We start from the raw sequence: 5,961 nt of genomic DNA, 5'->3' as shown, positions 1-5,961 counted from the left end.
CACGACTGCTCACGAGTCAGGGTCGGGCTCAGCCCTTATATTTGCCAGATCTGCTGACAGCCCCACATCTCAGGGCAGGGCGCTGGCTGATTGGCTCTCCCAGGAAAGCATGATGGGAGAAGGACCTATTTGGTAGCGAGCGGCGCAGACCACCTGTTCTTCTGATTGGCAGTGCTAAATTTAGCATCTCAAAAGGGGCTTTACCAAGGGAATAGAACCGTACTTAAAGACTAACTCTGTTGCGGCTTGGGGAAGAGCACTTGTTGCCCATGTTAAAATCTGAAAATAACTGGTCTGAGGAGAATTTGTGGCAATAGAAAACACTTGTGGGCAATTATACAAAACAGCTCAAACCTGAGGACTCTGCCCTGAGTGAGGCCCCATTCCTGTTCCCTTCCCCCATACAACCAAGCAAATGGACCTGTCAATCATGACAACAGATGAGGGAGTTTATCTCATGCCTAAGACTTCACCTTTTTTTTTTTGAAGAACCAGTGCCTAAAAACCTCAGCACTGAAGAGAGCTCATTTATACTATCTACTTTCTCCTGAATCCACTTGTACTTCGGGGAGAGTTAAGCCAATGTTAATGAGCTAAGTGTTTATACAGCCCTGCAAGAAATAAAGTTGAGAGGCAAAATCTGAACTCTGCTTAGATTTAGCCTAGACAGTGTAAGGATTTCTTTTTTCCAGATTTCATTTTTTTCTGGCATTAATATTTACAAATATACATGCACTGATCCTTAATGAGCAGCCAAGTCTTTTGTTTAAAACATCCATAGGGTTCTTTTTCAGGCACATGAAAGCTGCCTTACTAATCTCTGGAGTTTGCTCTTACTAATGGGAAGTAGTTAGGAGATGATATAGTTGCTATTTTAGAACTGAATTTAATTTCAAGCAACAGATATTTCAAATACAAAAGAGCATACCAGAAGAGCTTTAAAATAGTTCAGCTGAGAGACTTGAAAAGCTTCACTAAGAGGGAAGAAAATTGTCTTGTTGATAATAAAAAGAGATTTTTCTTAATAAAAGACTAAAATTTTCAATTTTAAGTTAAATTTACATCTGTAATAAAAATTTCCCCTGATGTGGAAGACCATGCATTAGACTTTTCAACTTCCTGAGTATTTCACTCTTGGTAATTATTTATACAGTGATTAACTTGTTAACATTAAACAGGACTAAAATATACTGGACAACTTATGTAATATAGCTATATAGACAAGATGACATATTTATTTAAACATTTGTCTTCTTTTCTTAAGCAGTGATATCTGTCTTGTTGGTATTATTTTTCCTGCTACAGACGCTATCTGACAAAATCCTGTTTGATTGCTTTATTCAGAAACAACTAGTTTCATGTTATATATCTTAAAAATTATTCCCAATTAGAGACTATGTTACAGGCAACCTGCCAGTCATAAAGCAAAGCTAGACTAGAAATGTCATGTGATCTTTCTGATTTGCATTGTTAAATAGATAACTAACTGGTTATCTATTTAAAATGTGTGCAAGTGTGTGTGTGCGTGTGTGTGTGTGTGGTGAGTGCGTGTATGTATATATGCTTTTATTTTTTTAAACAAAATACACATTTTATTTAGGTTGAAATAAACTATACAAAATTGATTTTCTTCACCAAAAATAACAGCAATATTTTCTGTATTATTCCTAGATAAACCACAAAACACTTATTTTTGTGGGTTTTCTAGGTTTTGCTTGTAAATCAAGATGAGCAGTAGATACAGTCATGAAAAAAGACAGAAGAAAACAGACAAATCAGTTGTCAGTATCCATGGACTCTGATCCTGTCTTGACCATGAAACAGAAGTGTTCAACATATACCTGCCAAAAAGCTTATGAAGATGTAGGCTCAATAAAGGAATGCAAACTGCAACAACAGATGTGGAACAACAAGGGAAGGCTCTTCCATTCAAACTTTAACTATAACTTGTTCCTTTAACTTCATTTGATAAAGACAGAATCTACACTGAAATCCTTGTTTGGCGAGCCCACATGTTTCTATTACAGTCTGATAATTTTCTTAACTGTCCCTTACAGATTTTTAACAGCATACTTAAAACTCCTAATATTCAAAGGTCAGTCATGAGCTTCATTGTAATGTTTATAAACTGTATTCCTTCCTCCCATACCTCCTCACAATTTATTTCTTCAAAGAACTGATAACTCAATACTTGACAATTGGATCCACAGTGATAAATGTTATGTCTAAAATGACTTAACTAATACAATTCCAAAGTGCCATTAGCATAGATCACAGAGTGTAACATGGTACTTTCAATGCTATCTTCTGGAAGAACAGTTAGGTCTCCAAAGTATGGGAGTTGAAACGGGCCATTTAAACAGGCAGATTATCAATGACTAATGTACTCAATGGGGGGCCTACAGGTCAAGATATTCAGTGATTAAGTGGCCTACGTACACCTTACAACTTTTCTGTAAGATATTTTCAAATTTCTTACAGTTTTTTTCAAATATCATATATAAGAGAAAGCCTATTTTAAAAGTCTCTTAGGTATCTTCATGGACATATATACACTACCAAATGTAAAATAGATAGCTAGTGGGAAGCAGCCACATAGCACAGAGAGATCAGCTTGGTGCTTTGTGACCACCTAGCAGTGTGGGATAGGGAGGGTGGGAGGGAGACACAAGAGGGAGGAGATATGGGGATATATGTATATGTATAGCTGATTCACTTTGTTATAAAGCAGAAACTAACACACCATTGTAAAGCAATTATACTCCAATAAAGATGTTAAAAAAAAAGTCTCAGGTATTTTCATTGGTTTCTGAATTATCTGTAGGAAGCTCTGACTTACTTGTACACTTGTGTGCTTACTTGTACACTTATCCACCATTAAATCCAAATCATGTTTTATATAAAAATTTATGTTAAGCAAAGCCAGGTTACTTGACCTTTGGTCTGTCAAAGTGTTCCTCAGGTATGCTTTGAGATGCTTTTGCCCATTTTCATAGTGTTCATTTTCAACCTTCATCACAGGAAGAATACACAGAACCTTCAATAATGCATAAACATTAGGAAAAAACTTGATGTCTGGCAGATGAAGGGCTTCATAAGTAGTGGGTGGAAGTTCTACATCTTTCCCTCTGTGTTTCCACTTGATTCTCCAACAACGCAGCCCAGCAGAGAGTGTGTCAGGATTAGGTAAATCACTTCTGTACATGTCAGCATGATACTCCTCTGATGTATTGAATTTGAGCTGTCCCATGACAGAGTGTACCAGAGATGAGCATTTAAGAGCTCTGAGGTGCTGTTCTGAGAATATATCTTTCAGGTCCTGAATAATGTGTTCCACTGTTGGAACATTTAGAGTTTCTTTGTAGTAACTCTCAGAGGTTAGCTGAGATTCCAGGTTACTGTGATGAGCTCTGAGAAATTTCCCTGGGAGTTTCATCTGAATATCAAGTTTGGTTGCCAAATTTGTGGCTTTCTAAAACCAAAATTCATGATAAACTTCGATATTTTCCATCACTTCATTTTGTGAATGTAGCCCTGCCGTGAAACTACTAGCTGCAAAGAAGACATCAGAGGTCTGATGACCTTCAGGTCTGCCCCTGAAGATTTTTCCCAAAGCCTCTTGTAAAAGATAGGACATTTTAAAGAACAATGGTAACGATGAAATCAAAATCTGTTACCACACTACAGAGTACAAATGCTCGGCCAGCCATGCAGTTATTCCATCTAACATTTGTATTGCTATTATACCATCTAAACATAAAATAAGTGCTTGTAGGAGGTCCACTAAGATTTCAAAAGCATCATGCCTGCCTGGCCACTGAGAATGGCGAATTTCCTTCAGTTCTTTGCCCCTTTCTTCATCGTTCTGAACGAGGACAGAAATTACACTGTCAAGCTCTAAAAGCAGTTGTGCTGGTCGATGGAAGAAAGAACAAACTTCCTCAGCTGATCCTAATGGGACACATACTCCCATAACAGGCACTGATTTTGCCAACCACATATTTAAGGTACAGGAAGAGCAGAGTGTGTAGATAGCTTGTGGATATTTCTCTAAAAGTCTAGAAGCAAAAACTTTCATTTTGGAAGAAAATCCACTGGACACAAATGTAAGCCTGGCCACGACAGTACTCCATGTTTAATCCTCACTTCTCAGTTACTGTAGTGTGAGATTTCATAGCCGAAATTTCTGCATCAGCTTCATAAGGCAGGAAGCCCACAAATTCCTCTCAGGTGTGAGATTCGTCAACAAACCTCACCAACACAGGCAGGTGCTCTTCCCCTGTTATGTCCATCACATCATCCATGATGATGGAAAAGAAATGAGAGTCTCTCACTTCCCTGAGGGTTTCTTCTCGAATGCAGCTCTCACAGATCCCTACCATCTTTTTCTGCTGTGTTTTCGAACAGAATAATGTGTTCACTGCCGTTGTCTCAAAGCACTTTCTCAGAACCTCTTCACCAGAATGGATCCGGCACTCCAGCAGGGCTTGACAGTTATCAGGAGTAAAGAGACCTTCTGGGATTTCATCAGCTTCATGTCCATCCAGAGGTATGGTCTGTTTTCCGATAAGAATCAAAATTTCAAATAAAGATTTTAAGTATTCTTTGTTTTCCTTCTCTTCAAGGGTTAAAGGTCCTCCTGCTCTTCACCCCCTTCTTCTGCACTGGGGTCCTGAGCATTGCTGTTGTTTATTTGCTTATGTTTTGGGTCCTGTTCAGAAGTTTCATCAATTTTTTTCTGTTTCAGCATCCTCATTTCATCTTCACTCAATTCTTTTATTCATTTTCTGTGTCTACTGTGTGGATTATTCAAATGGCTGATAAGATCAAATATTGTTGGTATTGCATTATCTCGAAGAACTGTCCTATAAGGACTAGTTCTACAGATCACAGACGTCTCCAAGTGTTTGGCACACAATCGATAATGTTTATCTAGTTGATCGGGTGTTTTATCTTTTAAGTCGGCTCTCCTACAATTCTCCACACACTTCTGGCATCTGGCTGGATCCCGCGGCAACCTGAAAAAGGCCAGGTCCAACCGCGAGCTCTTCCGCGTGCAGTTGGGGGCCGGGCAGAAGTTCGGCATCATAGTCTGACTGCCGGCCGGCCCAGTGCTCCCCTCCCCCTTCCTCAGAGCAGCCCACCGGCCCGCCTGTCGGGGCCAGGGAGGGGAGCCAGGCCGCCGGCCGGCTCGTTAGGGCCTGTATATACGCTTTTAGATTCACTTGACCTCATATGAAGCATGTTGATGTATTGTTATGTTTGTTAGAACCAAAATCAAACCACTTTAATTCTTATGGGAATTAGACAGAATGAATGAATACAGTCTTGAAGCTTGTGTCATCTTGACGTGGTGCAATACAGAGAGCTCAAGAGCAGGGAAGATGGACCATATATATTACAGACATAAGGTCACGTGTCTATCCTCCAAAGCTGCTTATCTACTCACTGTGTTTGGACGTTTTTAGACTTTGCAGTATGGTCAAGATACTTGCCTTTTGGCATTTACATCCTTATATGACATTCAGAGTTAAGAAGGAAGGAAGAAAGGAAGGGAAGGGGAAGGGAGGGGAGGGAAGGGGAGGGGAGGGGAGGGGAGGGGAGGGGAGGAAGAGACCAGTTAGTAAATAGCTAATATACTACTCTGGAAAGAGTCCATGTTATTGGATTAGTGAACAATACTGGACAATATGTGATATCATGCTAAGCATTAGCTTTAAAATTAAATATTCCATAGTTGGCATATAGTAAGCTAGCCCAGTGGAAACCAAATACTACTCAGATTTGGGGAGTTTGCTGATGCAGTAAGATCTTAATTTACCACCTTAACAGTGGGGAGGAGTCCCACAGATAATCCAAAACAGCTGATGATTCAAATATACTGCCTACTTAGTTTTGGAATGCATGGTGTGATTCTCTTTTTGAACAGTATAGTCATAGCAATTCAATAAATATTTATTA

The 5,961-nt window shown here is 39.3% G+C and overlaps 1 pseudogene; it reads right to left on the bottom strand.

The window, feature by feature from the left end:
* Positions 1-2,789: 2,789 nt before the first annotated feature.
* LOC137225826 (52 kDa repressor of the inhibitor of the protein kinase pseudogene) lies at positions 2,790-5,086 on the bottom strand (annotated as a pseudogene).
* Between the last annotated feature and the right edge of the window lie 875 nt (positions 5,087-5,961).

The sequence above is a fragment of the Pseudorca crassidens genome, chromosome 6 (assembly GCF_039906515.1).
Source record: "Pseudorca crassidens isolate mPseCra1 chromosome 6, mPseCra1.hap1, whole genome shotgun sequence".
Taxonomy (NCBI): Eukaryota; Metazoa; Chordata; class Mammalia; order Artiodactyla; family Delphinidae; genus Pseudorca; species Pseudorca crassidens.
The sequence above is the reverse complement of the archived record's forward strand: the minus strand, read 5'-3'. Positions and strand labels throughout refer to the sequence as shown.